The 14552-nt window shown below is 48.7% G+C and overlaps 11 pseudogenes; all 11 read right to left on the reverse strand.

Moving 5' to 3' along the window:
- Window positions 1-4: 4 nt before the first annotated feature.
- LOC137554026 (5S ribosomal RNA) lies at window positions 5-123 on the reverse strand (annotated as a pseudogene).
- Window positions 124-202: 79 nt separating this feature from the next.
- Window positions 203-321, reverse strand: LOC137559060 (5S ribosomal RNA; annotated as a pseudogene).
- A 79-nt stretch (window positions 322-400) lies between these two features.
- LOC137551684 (5S ribosomal RNA) lies at window positions 401-519 on the reverse strand (annotated as a pseudogene).
- A 94-nt stretch (window positions 520-613) lies between these two features.
- On the reverse strand, window positions 614-732 carry LOC137554394 (5S ribosomal RNA; annotated as a pseudogene).
- An 81-nt stretch (window positions 733-813) lies between these two features.
- Window positions 814-932, reverse strand: LOC137552562 (5S ribosomal RNA; annotated as a pseudogene).
- Window positions 933-1013: 81 nt separating this feature from the next.
- LOC137552011 (5S ribosomal RNA) lies at window positions 1014-1132 on the reverse strand (annotated as a pseudogene).
- Window positions 1133-1213: 81 nt separating this feature from the next.
- Window positions 1214-1332, reverse strand: LOC137552417 (5S ribosomal RNA; annotated as a pseudogene).
- Window positions 1333-1413: 81 nt separating this feature from the next.
- On the reverse strand, window positions 1414-1532 carry LOC137552846 (5S ribosomal RNA; annotated as a pseudogene).
- Window positions 1533-1613: 81 nt separating this feature from the next.
- LOC137553842 (5S ribosomal RNA) lies at window positions 1614-1732 on the reverse strand (annotated as a pseudogene).
- Window positions 1733-2014: 282 nt separating this feature from the next.
- LOC137554268 (5S ribosomal RNA) lies at window positions 2015-2133 on the reverse strand (annotated as a pseudogene).
- An 81-nt stretch (window positions 2134-2214) lies between these two features.
- LOC137553759 (5S ribosomal RNA) lies at window positions 2215-2333 on the reverse strand (annotated as a pseudogene).
- Window positions 2334-14552: the final 12219 nt, after the last annotated feature.

Genomic DNA, 14552 nt, shown 5'->3' on the forward strand with positions numbered 1-14552 from the left:
AAAAAGCCTGCAGCACCTGGGGTTCACAGCCAGTCTCCCACGAAGCTACTAACCAGGCCTGAAGCTGCTTAGCTTCCGCAATCTGACTAAAGCGGGCGCTTTCGGCTTAGTGTGGCCGCAGGCAAAATCCAAGGCCCCGTTCCTGCGCCTTGAAGGTGAGGCTTCCCACGTGCTCATAGCCATTGGACCGCAAACCAAAAAAAGCCTGCAGCACCTGGGGTTCACAGCCAGTCTCCCACGCAGCTACTAACCAGGCCTGAAGCCACTTAGCTTCCGCGATCTGATGAGAGCGGGCGCTTTCGGCTTAGTTTGGCCGCAGGCGAAATCCAAGGCGCCGTTCCTGCGCCTTGAAGGTGAGGCTTCCCACATGCTCATAGCCATTGGACCGCAAACCAAAAAAAGCCTGCAGCACCTGGGGTTCACAGCTGGTCTCCCACGCAGCTACTAACCAGGCCTAATGCCACTTAGCTTCCGCAATCTGACGAGAGCGGGCACTTTTGGCTTAGTGTGGCCGCAAGCACAGTCCTAGGCACAGTCCTAGGCACCGTTCCTGCGCTTTGAAGGTGAGGCTTCCCACGTGCTCATAGCCATTGGACCGCAAACCCAAAAAAAAAGCCTGCAGCACCTGGGGTTCACAGCCAGTCTCCCACGCAGCTACTAACCAGGCCTGAAGCCACTTCGCTTCTGCGATCTAACGTGAGCGGGCCCTTTCAGCTTAGTGTGGCCGCAGGCAAAATCCTAGGCGCCGTTCCTGCGCCTTGAAGGTGAGGCTTCCCATGTGCTCATAGCCATTGGACCGCAAACCCCCAAAAAAGCCTGCAGCACCTGGGGTTTACAGCCGGTCTCCCACGCAGCTACTAACCAGGCCTGATGCCACTTAGCTTCCGCGATCTGACGAGAGCTGGCGCTTTCGGCTTAGTGTGGCCGCAGGCGAAATCCAAGGCGCCGTTCCTGCACCTTGAAAGTGAGGCTTCCCACGTGCTCATAGCCATTGGACTGCAAACCCAAAGAAATGCCTGCAGCACCTGGGGTTCACAGCCGGTATCCCACACAGCTACTAACCAGGCCTGAAGCCGCTTACCTTCCACGATCTAACGAGAGCGGGCGCTTTCAGCTAAGTGTGGCCGCAGGCAAAATCCCAGTCGCCGTTCCTGCGCCTTGAGGGTGAGGCTTCCCACGTGCTCATAGCCATTGGACCGCAAACCCAAAAACAAGCCTGTAGCACCTGGGGTTTACAGCCGGTCTCCCAAGCAGCTACTAACCAGGCCTGAAGCCACTTAGCTTCCGCGATCTGATGAGAGCAGGCACTTTCGGCTTAGTGTGGCCGCAGGCTCAATACAAGGTGCCGTTCCTGCGCCTTGAAGGTGAGGCTTCCCACGTGCTCATAGCCATTGGACCGCAAACCCCAAAAAAAGCCTGCAGCACCTGGGGTTCACAGCCAGTCTCCCACGCAGCTACTAACCAGGCCTGAAGCCGCTTAGCGTCCGCGATCTGACGAGAGCAGGCCCTTTCGGCTTAGTGTGGCTGCAGGCGAAATCCAAGGCGCCGTTCCTGCGCCTTGAAGGTGAGGCTTCCCACGTGCTCATAGCCATTGGACCGCAAACCCAAAACAAACCGTGCAGCACCTGGGGTTCACAGCCGGTCTCCCACGCAGCTACTAACCAGACCTGAAGCCACTTAGCTTCCACGATCTGACGAGAGCGGGCGCTTTCGGCTTAGTGTGGCCGCAGGCAAAATCCAAGGCGCTGTTCCTGCGCCTTGAAGGTGAGGCTTCCCACGTGCTTATAGCCATTGAACTGCAAACCCAAAGAAATGCCTGCAGCACCTGGGGTTCACAGCCAGTCTCCCACACAGCTTCTAACCAGGCCTGAAGCCGCTTAGCTTCCACGATGTAACAAGAGCGGGCGCTTTCGGCTTAGTGTGGCCGCAGGCAAAATCCAAGGCGCCGTTCCTGCGCCTTGAAAGTGAGGCTTCCCACGTGCTCATAGCCATTGGACCGCAAACCCCCCAAAAAATCCTGCAGCACCTGGGGTTCACAGCCACTCTCCCACGCAGCTACTAACCAGGCCTGAAGCCACTTAGCTTCCGCGATCTGACGAGAGCGGGCGCTTTCGGCTTAGTGTGGCCGTAGGCAAAATCCAAGGCGCTGTTCCTGTGCCTTGAAGGTGGGGCTTCCCACGTGCTCATAGCCATTGGACTGCAAACCCAATGAAATGCCTGCAGCACCTGGGGTTCACAGCCAGTCTCCCACGCAGCTACTAACGAGGCCTGAAGCCGCTTAGCTTCCACAATCTGACGAGAGCGGGCGCTTTCGGCTTAGTGTGGCCGCAGGCGAAATCCAAGTCGCCGTTCCTGTGCCTTGAGGGTGAGGCTTCCCACGTGCTCATAGCCATTGGACCGCAAACCTCCAAAAAAGCCTGAAGCACCTGGGCCCCACCCAGCATGCGCACACAATATGCCACTAATAGCCAGCCTGTGTCACCCCCACCCAGAATGCGTACACACAATATGCCACTAATAGGCAGCCTTTGTCAGGCCCACCCAGCATGCGCACACAATATGCCACTAATAGGCAACCTGTGTCACCCCCACCCAGAATGCGTACACACAATATGCCACTAATAGGCAGCCTGTGTCACCCCCACCCAGCATGCACACACAATATGCCACTAATAGGCAACCTGTGTCAGCCCCACTGAGCTGCGCCCACACAATATGCCACTAATAGGCAGCCTGTGTCACCCCCACCCAGCATGCGTACACACAATATGCCACTAATAGGCAGCCTGTGTCACCCCCATCCAGCATGCGCACACACAATATGCCACTAATAGGCAGCCTGTGTCACCCCCACCCAGCATGCATTTACAATATGCCACTAATAGGCAGCCTGTGTCACCACTACCCAGCATGCATTTACAATATGCCACTAATAGGCAGCCTGTATCACCCCCACCCAGCATGCGTATTGCTTAAAAAGGAAATAAACATGGCAGCCTCAATATACCTCTCTCTCCAGTTGTCCTTTAAAGGGACCACTATTGCGAAAGTTGTAAATTTAAAATATATGTCAACACATACAAATAAGAAGTATGTTTCTCCCAAATAAAATAATCCTTTTCAGGGAGCGTCTTTATAAAGGCCATGCTGAGAATCCCTATGAGGATATGGACTAATGGTCCAAATCCTGTCAGTTCTGTCAGATTTCTGCTACTAACTGTAAGTGACAGCAACATAGTAGAAAAGTAATTTATAGCTCATTTTACTCTGGGAGAAATGTGCTTTTTATTTATGTATTTACATGCATTTTAAATTTTCAAATTGTTTTGCGATAATGGTCCTTTAAGAAGAATCAGAGGATAGCTATCATGTTCCATCTCCCTGTTGGGCCTGTGTGTGAAGAGGAATGTGCAGTGTGTGGATCCACAGACCGAAGATGAGTGAAATTTATATTTTTCTGAGCTACATAATAATTGTGGGACTGACAGTGGAAGGTGACTGCAAGGGGTAATGAGCAGCAGCTGCTGTTTGCGGCCATATTGTGTGTGTGCCGGGTTCGGTTGGGCCTTACTATCGAATGACTCGCTTCACCCTCAAGGGATTATGGGATTGGTCAGTGGACAGCATAGGAACAGTGCTGGAAGGTTTATTTACACAGGATGTTGCTGATATTGTATTGTGGAGTGCCAACCTAAAAAGGAAAGCTGTAACCTGCCATAAAAAAGTAAGATACTCACCTCAGAAGAGGGAAGATTCTGGATCCCTAATAGCCTTCCCATTCCTCTGTGTCCCCTCGTTCCACTGCAGGGGCCCTTGTTCAAATATCCCGCCGGCTGCTTCTTCAGTTCTTCTAGTATGGAGCTGCTCATCTTTGGAAGTACCTGGAGACCCGAGTACTTCAGTGGCCCTCCGAGGGTACCCAAAGGCTTCGTCCACATGTAAGTTGAAAACTGGAACAGGGGGTGGCGGCAGTGGAACATGTTGGCGCTATATAAATACTAATGCCTTACAATTATGCCCTGCCTCTACCCAGCAGTTAACTTGTTTTGATGATTAAACCCCCTATTGTATTGTGATTACCTAGCTAGACTGTCATCAGCTTAGACTTCAGTATTCCCCACACTCAGATTATACACACGCTTTCTCACAGCCCCCTCCAATGTAACTGTCTCCTGGTATTTACATATGCAAAAATTAACATTCTCACAGTACGGCCACACGGGGAGCGCCGCACACAAGTTCAATGGACATTCTCACAGTACGGCCACAAGGGGGAGCTCCGCACACAAGTTCAATGGACATTTTCCCAGTAACGTCCACAAGGGGGAGCTCCTCGCACAATGCTGCCGGCTTACATACCGTTCCTGGATACTCCGTGGGATGCTCCTAGTCTCGTCCTCCTCGGCTGTGTAGAGCAGAGACACACCGACCTCCTCCAGCCTTTTGTCGCTCGAGCGCTGCTTCCGTTGTCCGCTGAGGTCGTGTTTCCGTCTCGCAGGTGATGTAGATGCCTTGCGCTGGTGACGTGGAGCTGTGCGATTAAGCACACCTTGCCAGTGCTGTATATACTATACTGTAATATATATGTTATATCTATTAATACAAGATTAATTCTAGGCACAGCATATACTGTCAGGCTGTATAATAGTAAGCACAGCTTGCTTTAATACAAGGTTTTCACACTGGTTTCTTCAACTAGATGTTCAAGCATTACTGTACTTGTATGCCAGCCTTGCAACACATAGCTGTCTCTTGCAGCATTTCATAGCTCCAAACTATCCCTGTTTTGGAGGGACAGTACCTCTTTGGGGACCGTGTCCCTCTTTCTTCCTCATTTGTCCCTCTTTCATGACTGATGTATACATCTATGTAATCATATGTATATTTCTTATTTTGAAATGTTAATATGAAGGAAAATGAACCAGGATAGAAAGTACCAGTGTGGTTTAAATTATAAAATAACATATTTTTATTTTGAAATCTTTATGGTATGCGCGACTAGGGGGGTGCCTTGGGCGTGATCAAGGGTGTGGCAGGGGTGTGGCTTAAGTGTCCCTATTTCTTATTTCAAAAAGTTGGAAAGTATGGCCAGGGCCGGTTCTAGGGGCTGGTTAGAATTTTTGGGGCACCTACACAGGTGTCCATTTAAATATCTGAATGGTTGCCTATGGCAGCGCCCAAATGTCCTATTTCAGAGTCTCCCACATAGGTAGCCAGAGAGCCCTGTTTATGTGGCAAGAGAGGGCCCCGAATACACAGCACAGCAGAGGGTGAACTAAAGTGAACCTTAACTGTATGAAAGACAAAAAAAGTGCATTTACCAGCCCCCTGCAGCTGCCCTGTACTCATCCTCCAGCGCCCCGCAGCACCCTACTTTCATTCTAATGAGAGCCTCTAGTCCGCTCGCCTCCTAATCGCGCTCTCATGGATGGGAGCAGTCTGCGAATTTGCAGTACTAAAAAATCTCTACTGCACATAGATGGGAGCGCTATTGAGGAGACGCACATGCGCAGTGGCCAGTCAGTCTGGAAGAGGATCGCTAAGGGGGACTGGAGGGCAGCTTAGTGACAGCATGGGCACAGGGCAGCTGCAGGGGGCTCGTAGAAGCCTGAGGTAAGTTAAACCTGTTTTTTTTTTTTTTTTTCACTTAATAAGGTTCCCTTTAACTCACCTCCCCAGGTTAGCAACCAGCTGCACACAAGCATATGACTGTAGGCGGAGCTTACGGCCATTGAAGACGAGGCTTATCGTGGACTAGTGGGGGGGGGGGGCTGTGGTTCGATTTAGAGGCGGAGCTTTGCAGGGCCCCGGAGTCCCTTTGTAAGGGGACATTGGGCTCTATTCTCAAAGACTTCCCGCATGCGGTAAAGTACGGTACATGCGGGAAGTTTGCGACCAAAATATCGTCAAGTTGAAATTCTCAAAATGTTCCGCATGTTTTTTCTGCATGCGGAAAAAGTGCGGTAAAAGTGCGGGATTCATGCAAAAAAAATTCTGCAAAAGTCGGTATTTTCCGCAATAAAAAAATCAATTCTCAAAAATGTGCAAATTTTGGACAGAGGCGCCAGGCAGGTTAAAATGATCTAAAAACAACTAAAAAGGAGGAGTACAGGTGGACTTACCTCCTGAAAAGATGGATAATTGAGATTGTTCAAATCGCAAATAATTTATTTTGGCACTCCGCAACGCGTTTCGCAGGTATAACCCGCTTCATCAGGCAAGGAGTGCAAGCTCAAAAAGGTCCAATAGTGGCAATGCGCCTCTGACAGGTGGCAGCAGTGCCGTACAATATAAACAAAGCGGATTATTTCCGCTTGTGTTTACATTTAGCCTGCGAGCCGCCATCGGCGTTTTAACGCAAAGTCTATACTTTTGCGTTAACCAAGGTAAAAGGAAAGTCCATAGACTTTCCTTTTACCTTTCACACCCGACGCTGCGTTTCGATACGTTGCGGTACGACGCATCCCGGCGCATTTTATCGTCGGGAATCGCCGTTTCCCCTTCGGGGTAATTAACTACTACCGCCGCTACTCAGCGTCGCACCGGAGTTTCCCGACGACACGCCGCAACGCGTGCAGGAGCCGTTCTCCTGCTCGCTTTTGGTGTGTAACGGGCCTTAGGGCAAGTTCACATCAAATTGCTAATTGTAATCGCAAACGCCTAGCAATTGTTGCGGCGATTTGCAGTAGCAATTCCCAGCATGTGCCTAGCGATCTTCTATTATTTGCTCTGTTGATTTTACAGTTTTCCTATTTTTTACATTGAGGCGTAATTGTCTCCAAAATGCTGCAGGACTTGCGCTAGGGAAAAAGTCACATCACTGTAATGATGCCCATACATGGTACAATAAAAACGTTACATTTTCCGTTTTTATTCAACTAAAACGATCTAATGAAAGTCAAAAAGAATCTTTTTTTTTTTTTTTGGATTAAGAAAAACGAATGACTATCCCGTTTGTTTTCTTCCAATAAAAATCTGATAGGACATGTTGGAAAAATCTTTATATTCGATCTAACAGAATAATTGAAAGAAATGAATCGAAAAAAAATAAAATATTGTACGATGTATTGGCACCTTAATGCAAACTAGCCCATAGAAAGACATTACCCAAGCGCTTTTCGAAACTCTACTGCTTTTGAAAGCGCTTCTGAGCGCTTTTTAAAACACCAGCGCTTTCAAAAGCGATTGGCTGATGTTTCTTAATGGGATGGATCCATAGATCACAGAGCGATGTAATTTTCTCCCAAATGCAGGTCCTGCTGCATTTGGGCCTTTTTCCACTACACAGCTGATTCGCAAAATCGCTAGTGATTTTTAAATCGATAGGGTTGTTGCTTTATCATAGAAATCATGAGAGGTATTTTCGGTACTTATCCGTTAGCCGGGCGCATCCGGTAGGTGGCTCTAATTACTATTCCCCCTCCAGGCCGCCATGGATAGTAGGGAAAGATGTAACTCTGGTGGTGTTTTGTCGCCACCTAGAGGATGCGCCCGGCTAACGGATAAGTACCGTATTTTCCACTATAGTGATTTGATTTGGGAATCACAAATCACAATCGCTTTCTGGAGCGATTTTTAGAGTGATAATGCAATGCAAATGAAAAATTGCAATCGCATAACAGAATGAATGAAAAATCACAATCGCCGGCATTTGTGATTGCGATTGCTAGTGGAAAAGGGCCCTTTCCACTAGCAATCGCTAACTTTCGTGCTAAACGCTAGTGATTGCGTTTCAGCAAAGTCCAAAATTCCCCTGCAATTTCCTGGCGATTGCGATCACGCTTTTGCTATGCAATGCAATGCATAGCAAAATCGAGGCGCGATCGCGCTTCAGTAAAAAACGAATTGCGGTAGTGGTAATTACCTACCGCGATCCCTATGTTAAAAAACAAACTGTAGCGATTTAAAAATCACTAGCGGTTTGCGATTTAGCATTGCAATCGCCGCTTGTGGAAAAGGGCCCTTTTATTTCTGAGGCGATTCTGCCTCAATGTTAACTATAGGAAAGTGGAAAAAGCACTAGAATAGAGCGATGTTCCAAGCATTTTTGTGACACAACCAGTACACTAGCAGTTGTACTGTAACCCCCCTAAAAAAAGCTACACAGAAACGCTCCAAAAATCACCAGTTATAAATAGAAAATCGCTAGGCACATGCCTAGAATCGCCTTGAAAAATCTCTCCCAAAAGCACTGAGCGTTTGCGAGTATGCTAGCGCTTTTAGGTGTTCACCAACTCTAACTCAGAAAATCAGCATCTCCTTGATCCAGGATCTTTATATAAATTATTTTTAAGGAGGGTCTTTTAAAGTTATAAAGTCCATGCTGAGAATCCCCCATGAAGAGATGGACTAGACCAAAACCTATTGGTTCCGTCAGATTGTTACTACCTACTGTAAGTGACACCAAGATGGGAGAAAAGTAATTTAAGGCTCATTTTAATCGGGGTGAAACACTGCTTATTTGTATGCGTTTACATGTATTTTACATTTTTTAATTTTCCGCGATAGTGGTTCTTTAAGAACCACAAAGAAATCATTTTTAAAATCCTTAAGTGAAAGTAAAAACTGCTTCCTGGAGGTCTTCTTTAGTTTTGTGGACTGAGTGATGTACCTCGGGACAGGAAGAAATAAAAAACACATTAAAATTGATGACTTGGGCCACAGAACTGATCATGCATTTTTTTTTTAAGTGAGGCCTGGAACCCACTGCAAAACGCTATCGCTAATCGCAAGCGCCAGCATTTTGTAGGAGCAGTTTGTCAGCGGTTTCCTGAGCGTTTTAGGAAGTGATTTTACAAAGTGCATCAATTTGCCTGCGATTGTGTAGCGAATAGCGATTAGCGTTTTAAAGCCTGATTGTTCCTTTTAATTAATTTTAATTTTGTTACAGTGTGTGGTAACGTTAAAACGCTAGCAAAATCGCTCCATGCAGGTTTTGATGAGCGGTTACGCCAGGGTTTATATACTTTACACTGAAGCTCTAACGCTCCCAAAATGCTCCATGTCCTGCGTTTGCGATTTGAGGAATCGCAAGCGCTCCAGTGGAAGTTACCCCATCCATTTACATTAGCTGAGCATTTTGGCTAAACGCTAGCGTTCTGTAACGCTCCAAAAATGCTCTCAAAATCGCACTTGTGGGTTCCAGCCCTGGGAGTCTTTTGGTTAATCCAGTTGGCAAAAATGAAACATTTGGCCAACAGGATTGTAAGCCCGCCCACCAGCGACAAGGTAGACTCTCTTCGGGCGGGGCCTACACTACACTATGCTGGCCTACTCTAATTGGTGCTAGTCACCCTGAAAGCTATTCTAGTGTTGGGGTGCATGTGTGATATGTAACACCTAATCTAATCCTACATCTCCTGCTCCTAAGTGGTGCTGCTCACCAATATGCCCTGTTCAAGTGTTTGGTGTGTGTGTGTGGGGAGGTCTAATCTTATCCTAATCTCATCTCTGTGGTTAGCACTATGCTACAGTCCATGGGATGAGGTGTTGGTCTGGGTATGTCATTCTAAAGTGAGTGTGTGTCTGTCACAGTGTGTATGTCTGGGACTGGGTATCAGTCAGTATGAGTCAGTTAAGGTAAGTTAGTCTGGGGTAAAAGCTGTCAGTGTATGTCAGTCAGTGTATGTGTGATTTATAGGGTGGTCATATATTACTTTGGTTTCCTCTTATTTGACTGGGGTACTGCTCATCCGTCCTCCGTAAAGCGGTAGCCCCCTCATTCCCCACTTTACAGTTGTACGAATGCACAGACCTGATGAGCAGCGAAGAGGACCGTATAACCACCTAAGACTATGCGACAAGGACAACCTAAAACTCTGTAAGTGCCCTAGGGGCCCCTGGAGTTCAGCGGCAGTCTAGCTCATGTAAATCCTCAGTGTAAGTTGAGGAAGAATAGACTACTCACACTAACAACAACAACAACTTCCACGCAAGCTGTTTATATCAAAAAGATATAAACAAAAGGAGTGGTCATAAATTACTTTGGTTTCCTCCTGCTCCCTGGGTGTCCACACGGAGAAGAACAAGCTAGTCTTGACTCCCCTTGCTTTCACTCAGTTTGACCGGGGTACTGCTAATCTGTCCTCCTGATAGCGGTATCCCCCTCATTCCCCACTTTACAGTTGTAAGAATGCACAGACCGGACAAGCAGCGAAGAGGACCACATGACCACCTAAGAGTGGAAGACAAAGACAACATTAACTCTTCTACTTGCCTTAGAGGCCCCAGAGTTCAGCAACAGGTTTCCTTTGCTCATTCTCTCTAACAGGCTGGTTCATTTTAATGATCCCCATTGTAAGATGAGGAAGAATGGGCTGCCTACACTAAGCAAATAATAGTAGTTCCAGCCAAACAAATAAACGGTATCAGAAATGCGTTAATAGAAGGAGAGATGGAGCATAAATGTCAGTTGGAAGCTAGCTATAATTTTTTATCCAACCAACAAAAACCAATCTACTATAATTAACTAACCTAACCATGCAACCAACAAATATAACCTACTATATTAAGCTAAGGTAGCCATCCTAAGAAAAAAAAATACCATAATTAACTAACTGCACTTTTTGTTACCATAGCCGCCTTGCAAGACACCTTGCACACCTAACACAGTCCAGGAGCCCCCAGAGGTCTAACATCATCTGCTTCAAGAGGCTCCAGAGCATCCTATTTATGCTTTTCTGACTATTATGATGTCATCAGGGCCCATTTTGATGTCATCAGGGACACCCCCCCACACACACACACACACACACTATTCCCAAGCCATTTTGCATAAGTTTTCCTCATTTTTTATGTTTTTTTCTGGCCTGCAAAGCAGAAATATTTGAGTCCCCATTTACTTGCATTGGGTTCGGAATTCGGCCCGAACATGCCGAATATCGGGGCGACGTTCGAACCGGAACATTTTAGTGTTCGATCAACACTTTTAGTCAGCCTCTGTCACCCCCACCCAGCATGCGCCCACACAATATGCCACTAATAGGCAACCTGTGTCACCCCCACCCAGCATGCGCTCACACAATATGCCACTAATAGGCAACCTGTGTCACCCCCACCCAGCATGTGCCCACACAATATGCCACTAATAGGCAACCTGTGTCACCCCCACCCAGCATGCGCCCACACAATATGCCACTAATAGGAAACCTGTGTCACCCCCACCCAGCATGCGCTCACACAATATGCCACTAATAGGAAACCTGTGTCACCCCCACCCAGCATGCGCTCACACAATATGCCATTAATAGGCAACCTGTGTCACCCCCACCCAGCATGCGCTCACACAATATGCCACTAATAGGAAACCTGTGTCACCCCCACCCAGCATGCGCATGCAATATGCCACTAATAGACAGCCTGTGTCACCCCCACCCAGCATGCGTACACACAATATGCCACTAATAGGCAGCCTGTGTCACCCCCACCGAGCATGTGCACACACAATATGCCACTAATAGGCAGCCTGTGTCACCCTCACCTCAGCATGCGCACACAATATGCCACTAATAGGCAACCTGTGTCACCCCCACCCAGCATGCGCCCACACAATATGCCACTAATAGGCAGCCTGTGTCACCCCCACCCAGCATGCGCTCACACAATATGCCACTAATAAGCAGCCTGTGTCACCCCCACCCAGCATGTGCACACAATATGCCACTAATAGGCAACCTGTGTCACCCCCACCCAGCATGCACACACAATATGCCACTAATAGGCAGCCTGTGTCACCCCCACCCAGCATGCGTACACACAATATGCCACTAATAGGCAACCTGTGTCACCCCCACCCAGCATGCACACACAATATGCCACTAATAGGCAACCTGTGTCACCCCCACCCCGCATGTGCACACACAATATGTCACTAATAGGCAGCCTGTGTCACCCCCACCCAGCATGCGTACACACAATATGCCACTAATAGGCAGCCTGTGTCACCCCCACCCAGCATGCACACACACAATATGCCACTAATAGGCAACCAGTGTCACCCCCACCCAGCACGCGCCGACACAATATGCCACTAATAGGCAGCCTGTGTCACCCCCTCCCAGCATGCGGCAACACATTATGCCACTAGTAGGCAGCCTGTGCCCCACCCAGCATGCGCCCACACAATATGCCACTAATAGGCAGTCTGTGTCACCTCCACCCAGCATGTGAACACAATATGCCACTAATCGGCAAACTGTGTCACCCCCACCCAGCATGTGCACACAATATGCCACTAATAGGAAGCCTGTGTCACCCCCACCCAGCATGCGCCCACAATATGCCACTAATAGACAGCCTGTGTCACCCCCACCCAGCATGCGCACACAATATGCCACTAATAGGCAGCCTGTGTCACCCCCACCCAGCATGCGTACACACAATATGCCACTAATAGGCAGCCTGTGTCCCCCCACCCAGCATGCGTACACACAATATGCCACTAATAGGCAGCCTGTGTTCCCCCACCCAGCATGCGTACACAATATGCCACTAATAGGCAGCTTGTGTCACCCCCACCCAGCATGAACACACAATATGCCACTAATATGCAGCCTGTGTCACCCCCACCCAGAATGTGCCCACACAATATGCCACTAATAGGCAGCCTGTGTCACCCCCACCCAGCATGCGCATACAATATGCCACTAATAGGCAACCTGTGTCACCCCCACCCCGCATGTGCACACACAATATGCCACTAATTGGCAGCCTGTGTCACCCCCACCCAGCATGTGCACACAATATGCCACTGATAGGCAGCCTGTGTCAACCCCACCCAGCATGCGCTCACACAATATGCCACTAATAGGCAACCTGTGTCACCCCCACCCAGCATGCGCACACACAATATGCCACTAATAGGCAACCCGTGTCACCCCCATCCAGCATGCGCACACACAATATGCCACTAATAGGCAAACTGTGTCACCCCCACCCAGCATGTGCCCACACAATATTCCACTAATAGGCAGCCTGTGCCACCCCCACCCAGCATGCACACACAATATGCCACTAATAGGCAACCTGTGTCACACCCACCCAGCATGCATACACACAATATGCCACTCCACACAATATGCTTTTATCCAACCAACAAAAACCAATCTACTATAATTAACCTAACCATGCAACCAACAAATATAACCTACTATATTAAGCTAAGGTAGCCATCCTAAGAAAAAAAAAATACCATAATTAACTAACTGCACTTTTTGTTACCATAGCCGCCTTGCAAGACACCTTGCACACCTAACACAGTCCAGGAGCCCCCAGAGGTCTAACATCATCTGCTTCAAGAGGCTCCAGAGCATCCTATTTATGCTTTTCTGGCTATTGTAATGTCATCAGGGCCCATTTTGATGTCATCAGGGACACCCCTCCCCCCCCCCCCCCCCCCCCCCCCCACACACACACACACACACTATTCCCAAGCCATTTTGCATAAGTTTTCCTCATTTTTTTATGTTTTTTTCTGGCCTGCAAAGCAGAAATATTTGAGTCCCCATTTACTTGCATTGGGTTCGGAATTCGGCCCGAACATGCCGAATATCGGGGCGACGTTCGAACCGGAACATTTTAGTGTTCGATCAACACTTTTAGTCAGCCTGTGTCACCCGCACCCAGCATGCGCCCACACAATATGCCACTAATAGGCAACCTGTGTCACCCCCACCCAGCATGTGCCCACACAATATGCCACTAATAGGCAACCTGTGTCACCCCCACCCAGCATGCGCCCACACAATATGCCACTAATAGGCAACCTGTGTCACCCCCACCCAGCATGCGCCCACACAATATGCCACTAATAGGCAACCTGTGTCACCCCCACCCAGCATGCGCCCACACAATATGCCACTAATAGGCAACCTGTGTCACCCCCACCCAGCATGCGCTCACACAATATGCCACTAATAGGAAACCTGTGTCACCCCCACCCAGCATGCGCTCACACAATATGCCACTAATAGGCAACCTGTGTCACCCCCACCCAGCATGCGCTCACACAATATGCCACTAATAGGAAACCTGTGTCACCCCCACCGAGCATGTGCACACACAATATGCCACTAATAGGCAGCCTGTGTCACCCTCACCTCAGCATGCGCACACAATATGCCACTAATAGGCAGCCTGTGTCACCCCCACCCAGCATGCGCTCACACAATATGCCACTAATAGACAGCCTGTGTCACCCCCACCCAGCATGCGTACACACAATATGCCACTAATAGGCAGCCTGTGTCACCCCCACCCAGCATGTGCACACAATATGCCACTAATAGGCAGCCTGTGTCAACCCCACCCAGCATGCGCTCACACAATATGCCACTAATAAGCAGCCTGTGTCACCCCCACCCAGCATGTGCACACAATATGCCACTAATAGGCAACCTGTGTCACCCCCACCCAGCATGCACACACAATATGCCACTAATAGGCAGCCTGTGTCACCCCCACCCAGCATGCATACACACAATATGCCACTAATAGGCAACCTGTGTCACCCCCACCCAGAATGCACACACAATATGTCACTAATAGGCAGCCTG

This window comes from Hyperolius riggenbachi, chromosome 2 (genome assembly GCF_040937935.1).
Source record: "Hyperolius riggenbachi isolate aHypRig1 chromosome 2, aHypRig1.pri, whole genome shotgun sequence".
NCBI lineage: Eukaryota > Metazoa > Chordata > Amphibia > Anura > Hyperoliidae > Hyperolius > Hyperolius riggenbachi.